This window comes from Camponotus vicinus, unplaced genomic scaffold (assembly GCF_025532165.1).
Source record: "Camponotus vicinus isolate PSW18456_S1 unplaced genomic scaffold, iyCamVici1.0 SCAF_3, whole genome shotgun sequence".
Taxonomy (NCBI): Eukaryota; Metazoa; Arthropoda; class Insecta; order Hymenoptera; family Formicidae; genus Camponotus; species Camponotus vicinus.
This window is the reverse complement of record NW_028141967.1, coordinates 17283756-17296874: the sequence shown is the minus strand read 5'-3', so window position 1 is coordinate 17296874 and position 13119 is coordinate 17283756.

Here is a 13119-nt window from a genome sequence, read left to right as displayed (position 1 = left end):
TTACGAGAATCAACTTCGAGTCAACTGGTCGGGATTGCAACGATACAACGAGCAAGGACTAAGCCCAAACCGGAAAGAAGACGAAACGATTGACGGAAATAGAGGAAAATGAAGTTCACCAGCTCTTTTTCGCGCATAATTATCTATCTCGTATCGAACCTGGACCCGCTAAGCACAATTTCAGGTGCTCCGCCCGGACATATTATGCCTCTCGCGGTTGCTATATGCTACACCAGGCTAGTAGACGGCAAAAGAAGAGGATACCCACATTTTTTAAATGCTAACATTCAGCAATTTAGAAAATGGGGAGGCAACCCCTTTTACCGAGCGAAAATCGTGCCTAGGGGAATCCACTCGACTCCTCGACAGGGTTAACACACGCAGTGCGTGTGGCTGTAGACGAGCAAAGAGAAGGGACCCATTGACGACCATTCCGAGCAATCGATCGAGTTCTAATCAATTCGGGCCGAATCACTTGACGAAGCACGAAGCGCGAGTGTACGTTGTAGAGCAACGTGTGCAAACTCGAACATCCCAGTTGACATCGGAAGTAGAGACTCGTGACAATAAAAGGAATTGGGATTTTTATACGAAAAGTCCAACGCGGAAGCGCGAAAACGCGACGACGCGAGAATACTACAACGCGAAAATGCGGTAACGAAACGCCGCCGTCCGCGACACGTTGACGGCACCGACGACACGAAAGGGTACTTAGCTTCCCATTCAGGCACCTTAAGATTTATCATAAATAGAAAAATTTAAGATAAACCTCAAGGCACCATCCAAGTACTAAGCCCTCCCACCGCGACAAGGTGTACCCCATGGGAGGGTTATATTATATATAATTTTATATATAATATAATACATAATTTAAAATTTATTTTGTAATACAGTACATAAATTTAAATTCGCAAATATAAACGATAAATAAAAATATAAAAAATAAGAGAAAATCTATTATATAAAGCAATGTTCGAAATAATTGATTTTAAAACTAATTATTGCGCCCAAATAATTTTGTTATAAATTGCGTAATTACAAAATAATTTATATTTCTTAAATATAAACTTTTAAAAATATGATAAATAAAAAATTTCTATTTTTTTATATATGAAGTATTTAAATAAATATATTAACATGAAATATTTTTTAAAATATAAGATGTATCTGAAAATATTAATTAATAAACATTTTATAAATGTTTTAATTATTTTAAAATAAAATGGAATATTTTTTATAAGTATATGTATTATATATATTACACAATTTAAAATCATTATTGAATCACAATTAAAAGAATAAAACGAAACGAGAAATATGTATATTTTGAATATTGTTACGTCCGCGGCGGCGACTTCGAGATATCGAAGCGCGTTCAACACAATGGGGCACTCACGGACCGCGTAAGATAAGACACTTTTAACGGAAATTAAGAACTTTAATTAGAAACACAGAATACACAAACAACAAATAATAACAGGGGAAATCTCGCGATAACGACCCGTAATGTAAAACGCGTCCGGATAGCTTGACAACTATTCTTCGACTCAGCTCACCATCGTTGTTATATAACAATATATACTATTGATAAATAATTTATATGTTGTTGCGTTCGCGGAACGATATATATCGAACGTGCGCGACACAATCGATCGGCACGCTGACGTTCGCGCAGTAAATAATAACGCGGTTTAAGGTATAAGAACTTTAATAAACCACGAGTAACATACAAGAATTCAGAATAATCGTAAAACGGATCACAGATAGACGTGTCCGCACAGCTTGACAGCTGGGCTCAGACTCTCTGACAGTCGTTGTTTATAACAACATCTTGACAACGCACGCGGAAATGATCTTCCGTCGACGTACTTCCCGCCGAAAGACTTCAACAGGTGGCAAATACATCCAGAGGGATGGGACGCGGGGACGTAACAATATAATAAATAATGAATGTGATAAATAATTAAAATATTAATGACTTACATCATATCTTATTGATCCATCCATTTCCAAGACCTCCTTCTTTTCTTTTGTTTTTTTCACTTTTTCCTTGTGGCACTCCAATCCTCGTTGCACTCATTTAAATTCCTCGTTGCACTTACACTCATTCACGAAAAGTTCCTCGTTGCACTTGCAATTGTGTTTAGAGAAAGAATTTGATAATATATGAAACGTCTCACATCACTACTTCACTGCTCAAGAGCCACTGAGCGAATGATCGTAAGTCAGAAACACTACCGCGGTACTGTTTATATCGCCAAGGTTGACTACGTAAGGAAAGAATTTAATAATATGTGAAACGTCTCTCACGTCACTACTCAAGGCCACTGTGCGAATGATAATAAAGCCGTGTAACATATTAACAATAGCGCGATACTGTTTATCAAGGTCGAACACGGTGTTATTGATAATTCTCTCGTTGTCAAAATATTTTCTGTAATATAAAATATTCGCGCGCGGAATTAAATTATAGAAGTATTTTAATTTATTGATTAAGATTAATTAATTATTTATTAAACCATTCATCATGAAATCTTTCGTTATGCTAATTATTTGCATTTATAATTCGATTGTTTTACTTCGTGTTCTCTCATAATCCAAATTATATTTATGTATATTGTCAAGTAGAACGATAAAGTAACACGGATGAAATATATTTGTGACTCTAAGCATTAAAATAATAATTATTGTCCGTAAAGATTGCAACGAAATGATTATTTATTATCTTAGATTTCTACTTCACTTTGATTTTTGATTAAATTGTGCACATCGCTAAATATGCATTTTAAGATCTATCGTCGCGACACAATTTTGCGTATTATTTAGCATATATAAAAATAAGTAATAATCATATCAAATTATCTCTTATATAATATCTATATAATTTCTAATATACTTCTCAAATCAATCGCGTTTAGAAAAGGAATTTGATGAAGCTTCTCGCATCACTATTTTGTTCGAATTCATTTCGCGAATGATAATATAACTAAAACATGTAAATATTAATGTATTATATGTTACAAAGATCAGACGCGGTATTATTATTAATTTATTGTAAAAATATTTTATATATAGCATACATATACGCGTGAAATATTAAATTAATTTAGAGAAGTATTTTAAATTATTGATTAATTTACTATATGATTGATGTATCACGAATATTTATATTAATCTCGACTTTGCGATTTGACTGTCAGACTGAAAACAATAACGAAATCAGCATATTTAGTCAAGTTAATATTTTTTTTGTATAATATCTACATATATGTTATGATTATTATATAAATAAGACATCTAAATAATTTTCTTTTTTTTAAGAAAGAGAAAGAGGAAAAGAGGAAAATGACTCGCAGTAATATTAATTACAATATACTTTATATACAATATACTTACTGTTGATGTATGTATATATAGTATATGTGTATAAAATACAAATCTCGTAAGATCAAAAATTAATTAATTGTTAATTATTAATCATAGCTAATTATATTTAAATATTAGTTGCGATCACGTTTAGAAAAAGAATCTAACAATTATAAGGAAACGTTTCGTACGATTATTTCACTGCTCGAATATCGCCGTTCGAATAATAACAAGGTTGTACTACATAAACAATAGCGCGCTCCCCTCTAACGCTTGATTATATTGTCAAGGCCATACATACCATATTATTGAAAATTTATTGCCGAAATATTTTATACTGTAACGTATATATGTACAATATACAATATATTGAATATTAAATTGTAAAAGAGTATTTTAAATTAGAAATTAAAATTATTTATTGTAAATTAATTATTAAACGATTATTTGGAGAACGTTTTGTCGTGATAATTATTCGAATGTTTTGATTCCATATTTTGATCATCGAAAAGTAGATCATTTCGTTATAATCTGTACGAACAATATCGTCGTCTATGATAAAGTATAATTTATTATTTTAGGTTCGTACAACGATTTTTACTTGAAAGAAAGAGGGAGAGGGAGAGGGAGGGAGAGGGAGGGAGAGGGAAGGAGAGGGAGGGAGGGGGGAGGGGAGAGAGAGAGAGGGAGGGAGAGAGAGAGAGAGAGAGAGAGAGAGAGAGAGAGAGAGAGAGAGAGAGAGAGAGAGAGAGAGAGAGAGAGAGAGAGAGAGAGAGAGAGAGAGAAATTAAATAGATAAATTACGTAAAATATGCGAAATCTATCGCATTATATATAGTTGCATATTATTTATAAAATTGATTATTCATTAATTATACATTAATTATTATTTCATTAACTATATTAAAAACGTAACGATATATTAATCAAATGACCATAATTTTGCTAATTTCGCGATAGTAATTTTTTAAATTAAAGACTAATGAATGATAAATAAAAAGTTTATAAATCACTCACCGCGCAATTTCGTTGCTCCGTATGCCCAATCTCCTTTTCTTCCCTTGTTCATCCTTCGCTTTCTTCATGGCACTCACACTCACTCCCGAAAATACGATTAATAACAATTAATCATATGTGGAACGACCGCGAAATACTTTGCACGGCACTCCCGATCGCGGAATAATACACAAGAAACACACTTTATTATATTGGAAGGGATAGATAACACGAGGGAAGTACGATTTTCGCTCGACATTTATACGAGGTCAAATTCAATAGTGCTTGTTATAAATGCTATTTTCATTGTGATGTATGTATTTTAACACGAATTATAAGATCGAAAGATTAATGTAATTAAAGTAATTAATGTAATGTAATTAATGTAATTAAAGAAGTCATGATATAGTAATCATTTAATTATTAATTCGATAATATACGAAATATTTCGCACCACTACTTCATTGCTCGAGTGTCGCTGTGCGAATGAAACTAAGGCCGTGGCATGTAAACATTAGCGGGCTATTATTTACACCGTCAAAGCCGACACCGTGTTATTGTCTGTCATATCGAAATATATTTTACATACTTTAACATATACAAACACGCGAAATATTAAAGTATAAAAGTATTTTAGAGATTATATAGATTAAAAAATGCATCACAAAGCCTTTTATAATAATTACTCAAATATATGATTCCATTGTTTTACTACGCGTTCTCAATCCGAAATATATTAAATTTAAATTATCGAAAAACAGAATGATAAAGCAATAATAATAGAGTCGAAAAATTAGTCTAACCTCATAGATCGAAAACCGTGTTATTATTATTTTTTTACTGAAACATTTTTCAAAACTATGGCATATAAACATTAGCGCGCTATTGTTTGCGCCGCCAAGGTCGGTATTATTGTCTGTTCGTCATCGAAATATTTTACTTTAACATATATATGTATATATACGCGGAATATATTAAAATATATAGAATTATTTTAGATTATACATATAGATTTTTTTAATTATATGATTATTTATTAAAAGATTACTGTATCATGGAGCCTTTCATTACATGTTAATTGTTTGGATCCACGATTCAATTATTTTATATATATATATATATATATATATATATATATATATATATATATATATATAAAATAATTGAATCGTGGATCCAAACAATATATATATATATATTACAATACAATATATATATACACACACACACACACACACACACACACACACACACACACACACACACACACAAACTGCATGGTTTTAATCCAAATTATATTTAAATGAATTGAAAAATAGAATGATAAAGCGTCGCAGACATTATATTCTCTCTATAAATATCATTAAAGAAATAATTTTTGTTCGTCAAAATCGATTTCATATCGAAATAATAATTTATTATTTTAGATCTCTGTTAGTATAATTTTTGGTTGATTAAATGAATAAATTATAATAATAAACGCAAAACATGCAGTTCGAGAACTTTCGTTACGATATATATAAGTATTAATTATGCGTTATTTATAAAAGTTATACATTAGCATTTTGCGTTATTACAACACTCGTGTTACCGACATTTCGTGCACGTGTAGCACGGAACACAACCCGAAATTGTACCCATTATGTGTTACCCACTGAAAACATTCGTAGATCTGTCAATACATACTGGTTTTTTTCTTTTAATTCTTCGATCCTGTAATTTGTTTATTACTGCACATTCTTAATCCAACAATGATTAGTAAATTACATCTAAATCGGCGAAAAATTTAAAGTGCTAAAAATATATTTATATTTTTTAATTATATTTAAAAAAGTTATTATTGTCTGTGGTTATTAAATAACTATAACAAATATGATACGATAATAATTTATAATTTACAATTTTCATCTTTTGTTTTATTTTGTTTTCTATTTAAAAGAATATATCAAATATAAATATATTTTGTTGCAGTATATATTGATTATGTACTTTTTAATCGTAATCAATATTTTATAATTACGTAATCAATATTTATTTAATCGATATTAAGCAATTTTATTATAATTATTAAAATTTTTTTGATAAAATGTTAAAAAATAAAAAAATAAAAAACAATTAATTTTGTAGAGGATATCTCAACATATCTCTGATGATTCGTATTACATTTATGATCTATTAAATAAATTTTATCAACAAAATTTTAATTTTTTCGTTTGTTGGTAAGATAAAATTTCTTCATTTGTTGATAAGTAAAATAAAAGTCTTAAACAGTTTTACTTTTGTGCATTTAATTGTTAATTAATAGATTAATGGCTAATTAATTAAAAATAATTGTTATATAACTCGCATTTAACTTTTTTTTACACTTTTTTGCCGACTGTATAGTTGAGAAAGCTTTAGTCACATTAACAGCTTTCAGTAAAAGAAGGAACCTTTCGTATCAACTGCAAGTATTAAGGAAAACATGCAATTTAAATATGTTTTCAAAGTATATATCAGATTTTATATTATTTTTTTATATTAAAATATAAGTTAATTAATCTATAAATTAAAATAAATACATAAACTAAGAATGCTAATGATTTCTCGCACTAGTAAAGCTGTATATGCTATCTATTATGGCAAGATGGTAAAAATAAATTTTACAACACATCGATAAGTTTAATTCTTATTAAATAGCTAATTTTTTTCATTTATATGTATGATAATATATTATTGATACATTTTAAATATTTATTAATTGTAAAGTATATTGAATGTAATATGTAAATAAAACTTATATTATATTATTATAATAAAATTAACATTTTTTTTACAGAGAAAAAAATAAAATCATTCTAAATCATTGATTAATTAATTTATATATATATATATATATATATATATATATATATATATATATATATACATATATATATACACACACACATATATATGTATAACGTAATAATATAATTTTTAAATTTAATTAAAAGAAATGTTCTTTTTAATTAATAAGAAAATTATATTTGTCTAAAAAATATAGCCTAATTAAAAACAAGAAATTTCTTTTATACATATATGTATAACGCATATATAAACATAAAATTTATAAAGCTGGCTATATAACTTTTTTGTAAATTTTATATTACATATTTGTCACATGTATTAATTTAGACATTAACTGTATGAATTGCACTAATTGGATTTAACGTTCGAGATATAATCTAATTAATTTTTATTTTTTTAAAATTATTTTTTCATCTTATATTCTTTCCGATGTGTTTTTGATTGAAAAATTATAGGATATCTTTAATTAAAATTCACATGCTTTGACACACGATACTGTCAATGAAAGAAAGTAGAATTTAATCAATTAGTCGATGAACAAATTGGTTCAGAGACGCAAATAATACTATAAATTTATATAATTAAAAGAACACACATATGTTGACATCTCTCTTCGAGACTTCTTCAAGGACTCTATGATTTTCGTTTTGATCTTCTAGTTGTATACAAGAGGAGACGTAGAGACACAAAACGAGACTAAAGCAACGGAGACCAAGGACGTGCAGCACATAGTCGGGCTCCATTATGAGGTGTAGGCATGTCAAAATTATCATACATATTGGCTGGCTAGATGCCGACACGAAGATATGCTGTCCGGTCCTGAAACGTTCGATTATTTAAACAAATCGAACGATACCATCGCGGTCACACCCATTACTTTAATGCGCCCCGTGTAGGTATTCTCGCCCAGGTCCAAAGATCCCGTATATCGCAAGGAATCCTCGTGCATTTTTATGTGCACTTGAGCGCATTTTAACCCTCTCCTGATCAAATTATTCCTAAAATTAATAAAAATTAGATTGCGCACATTTACAATTTCTCGTAATTGATTTTAAAATGGAGAAAATTATTTTAATAATATACTGGAAATAGAAAATTAATATTATCAGACTGCGTAAACTTGGAATGACGTTTCCAATTCATAAATATCTTTTTATATTGCAAATTATATTTATCGCTCTATATTTATCCGCTATAAATTTTGTATTAAATTTGTATTAAATCTGTGGATTTTTACGATAATAAATTAGATTATTATATATTCTTTATTAAATCATTTACCTGTTATTTAAGAACAATACTTGTTATTCTATTCTTCTCGTAAAATTTGCACATAAATCGATCTCTTCCTACACAAATCGCTTGCAGTAAATTTTTACATCTTCGCGTTAGGCTTTCACAACAACGAGTTTCCATTCAACGAATATCAAAAGCTATGCACGGGTGGACAACCTTACCGCAGGGTGCACAAATGAAACGCTCCCAGGGGTGAAACGCGAGCGCGTGAGCGACAATTTCCCCGCGTGCACGCGTCGAAACGAAATTCGTGTCGCACGAAAATTACGAATAGGTAGGTAGATATATGCTCGCGTTCTCTTAACTCTCGCACATGAATAATAAACGAGGCGCTAATGCTCGCCCCTTCGACACCCCTGTTCCTCTTCGTCTTAACCGAGCCGGCGTGTCCGAAAGCGCACGGTAATCAGACACCAGCGGTTAACATCATTAATTCATTCGCCCGCTTCATGCTCGGTCGCTTGTATCGATTGTCGAGTGTCACGTGTCCAAATAATTTTCAGTATGTATATGATATTTAAATTCATTTTTAATTCATTTAGAGTGTAACCTGGACAAAGACAAGGAGAAATACACAACGTATTTATCATATGCATATATATGTAGGTTTCTTAATAATTAAGTTTAAAAATTAAAAAAAAATCTTTGCAAGAATGCACAAAGATTAAAACAGATTTACAATGTGCGTACAAAAGAAAGATAACACACATACGTGTAACGTATGCATGGCTTGATATGCAGACAGCGTTCATGAGGCGGCGGCATTGCTTACCAAAGAATCTTGATTCTCTTTAGCTGCGAAATAATTCTCAAAATACGAAGTCGGACAGAGCAACTTTGTTATGGCAACTAACGTTTATGCTTCTTGAATTTTATCAAATGACAACAAATAAATCATATACTACACATCTCTTACATAACTTTATCTGTTTGCCATGCAATAGAAGTGATTGAGATTAAACAAATTATTTAGCAATAGAGCTATTACTTTGCGAGAAGCAATTTTATCATCAGCATCTACTCATTAAATATTTGAATATCTATGTCGTATTGCGGTAACACCGCATGGTGCAGTTCGGTTCGATTAAATGGCAAACGCGAGAAGCTGAATCGCAAACGAGAAGATATTTGTCCGTGGATCAAAGCGCGGTATCGAGTGGGCGTATCGCCCGGGGGGTCAGGCAGTCGATCTCTCTCGGTTTTGCCGCTTAACAAGGATCGCCTCCTCTTTAAATGAGACTCGATGACCGGGCGGAAATCGAAAGCGCGTTGGCGATGACACTGTGAAAAAGTTACGAGTCCGCTCGCCGATCCTATTCGAATTTAATCCGGCCAGTAGATCGTTCCGCTAATAATTTGCGGCGTGCATTAAGTAAAGATGCATTCGAAGATCTCGTTGTAGAATTGCAATTTGAAACATATCGAGATATACGCGTATGTATCTTTTTTCTTGGTTTTGTGTACGCGGACTTGTATTTCAGTATCGAAATAAAATGTTGCAGTATCCACTTTTTAATATCGAGGTAGTCAGCGTATCCACGTCGATCAAAAGTATGTCGTTACCGACACATATGTAGGAAGGAAGGGGTGGCTTTTCCAACCACCTCGTTTCCGTGCTCTCGATTTAGCCGCCGGCAGACCCGACCGGATGGATTGGACGCAGGACTCTAGCGCTTACTCGTCCGCCCCCGCCTCGCGAGATCCTCTCTTGCGCGTGTGTCCCTCGCCCCGTCCGATAAAAGAGGAAACTTCCTGCGGCTCCGGGTCGATCTTTCGGGTGCGGTGGTGTAATAAAAAACAGTCCAGTCAGCGGGGCGTGGATCGCCGATGGCGCGGACGGCCACGTCTCGTTCGTCGAGTCGACGATCGCCTCTCAGCCCTCGATCGCGCGACGCCCGTTTCTTTATTTATCCCTGGCTGTTCGCGTCCTCCGTTTATCGGCATAATTTGTTTGATTGGTATTTGTATCAGCAAGTTTACCGAGAGTTTTTTCCATGAAAGTTTTTTATGCGAATCCACGCGAACGCAATCTTTTATTTAAGAGATTGTTATGTTTGGTGCTTTAACTATTCCGTATTTGCCATAATCATTTATATTTATAGTTGATTTAAATATATATAGACAAAAGAATCATATCAATTATGTATCTTTCCAGCTATTTTAAAGATAAAATATTCTAATATATATTTTAGTGATTATTATATAATTTTAATAATAGCCATTAAAATACAACGTTATCCCATTTTGAAGGTTCTATCGAAACGAATGAAATGCATACAAGAAACATAATCGATAAGATCCATCCAAAGTCGACGAGGGAAGAGAAGATAGAGAAAACCATCTAAGCGGCGTCGACGAGATTTCGTAGCAGCAGCTGTCACCACGTCGTCGTCGTCGTCATCATCACGACGATTCTACGCGGTAAGACGTACGGAGAGAGCACGGGAGACGCATGGTGCCCGAACAGAGCTGGATGGAGGAAGTTGGTAGCCAGGATATCAGTATCAACGTGGTGTAATCAACGAACCACGCCCCTTGGTGCTATGCTCTCTCCGTTCCGCCCACTACGGCAATTACACCCTCGAGTCACCCACTGGAGGGGAACATTAAATTTTCCCCTTTTCCCCTTCACCGGAATCCCCCACTCTCCCTGTAGCTCCGCGTCACCCCTCGATCTCCTTCCATTCTCCGTTCTCCTTTCCTTCTCTCGCTCCTTTTCTTTCTCCGTCTCTCTTGTTTTTTTTTTAATTGCTGTTTGCTGGAGTAGACGAAGTAGTTGAGAATATTCATCATTTTGTGCAATTTTCTTTTAATCATTTAATATATTATCTGAATTATGTTGTATAATGATATAAATAGCATTTCCTGAATTTTGTATAAAAAGATTTGTGACGGATCTTACTGGATATATAAAAAATCTATTTAGTAATGTATTATAGCTCATATAATATTGTGTGCAAATATGCTGCTATATGCAAAAAAAAATGTTAGTTTTTTTACATATTAAACGATTATTAGATCAATTATTTATGAGACAAATAGATTTTGATCTTAATCATTATGCTTGTTAATTCAAAATTAATTTTCGCGATCGGTCAGTACGATATGCTTCATATTTCTAGCTAGCTCATGCACCCGACATAAATATATGCGCGATATCATAAAACGAATTAAAGCTGCACGCTCGTGAAATCGCATAATCGTCTTGCTAAGTGCAACGACGTGTAGAGCGATCATAATAAATAGTCACAAAATGAAATTCTTGAGCAAGAAATGTGCGCGAGAACTTTTAAGTCAGTACATTGCAAAAAATGCGAGATTTCCTTCCGTAGGAAGTCTCGAGCTTTCCGCAGCTGGCAAAGATTACTTTAATTGTTTGAAACTTAATTTATGCGCCTTCCTGCGCGCGCGGTGACCTTTCTATTTTTGCGAAAGAAAAATCAAATTTTTGAGCTAATTATATTGTACTTCTTGTTCTTTGGCTTTCATTATTTGTTCTACTTGTTTAATTATATTATGATTTTGTCTAATAATCGTTAAATATGTTATCTTTTATTCTTTTTACTCTATTTTATTGATTTTAAAATTTATTTTTAATTTATTATTAAAGCATATATCTCTAAGTAAAATAACATTACTTTGAATTACTATTAACATTGCTTTGAATTACTATTTGAATTTAAAAATTTATTTAATTCTTTATTTTATGAATGAACAATTAGATTCTTAAACTAGATATATCGCACAAGTACTGTTAATGTAATTATTCTGATAAATGATTACTTACATATTAAATTCTTGCAAATGCACATTCAGCTTGGTGATAAATTTGATACTGACAGTTTGATATTTAATAATTAAATGAGTGTCTGGAAATAATAGATTAAAGCCAGAAAAAAAACATAAAAATAGAAAAAGTAAAAAAGCATGAATTAAACTAATTTTAAAAAAACAGGAATTATATGATTTATACGAGCAAACTTAGATCGTCTTATATTTGTTATTGAACAAAGCTTGACATTAACAATCTAAACATTTATTGACTATTTAAATTACATAAAAATATATATGACTGCGCTTGATGAAGAAAAATACAAGATGAAAAAAACAGATAAAACTAGAAATAGAATGTGTTCTATATTTAAAATTATTTTACACGAAACATGTATTCAATTTATTTTCTGCAAAAACTTGAATTTTTCGATTTCAGTTTGAGGATCGCATATTCACATCATTATTATAAATTAATTATTACATATTATTGGCTAAGTTTATAATATCAAATATATAATGTAAATATTGGCTTTAGATTTAAAGTGAAAATACAGAATTCACGATTCATATGTTAGAATTTGGCGACTTTAATGCCCGACAAAGGACATATTCGCTCTTAAAATCTTATCTTCAAAGAAAATGAAAAAGAAAGTTGATTTAACTTTCTTCAGATTTATTTTATTAAAATAATAATGTGGTAATCTAATCTAAATTAGAAATTAATTTCTCGTCCGTAATTTGCGAGAAACTAATAAGAATTATTTATAAATAATAAGTTATTTTTAAATTACGATTAGCGTTACTGATCGCTGACAAAATTAATCATTAATTTGTTAGAGCCAATTTTCAGCATTGAAA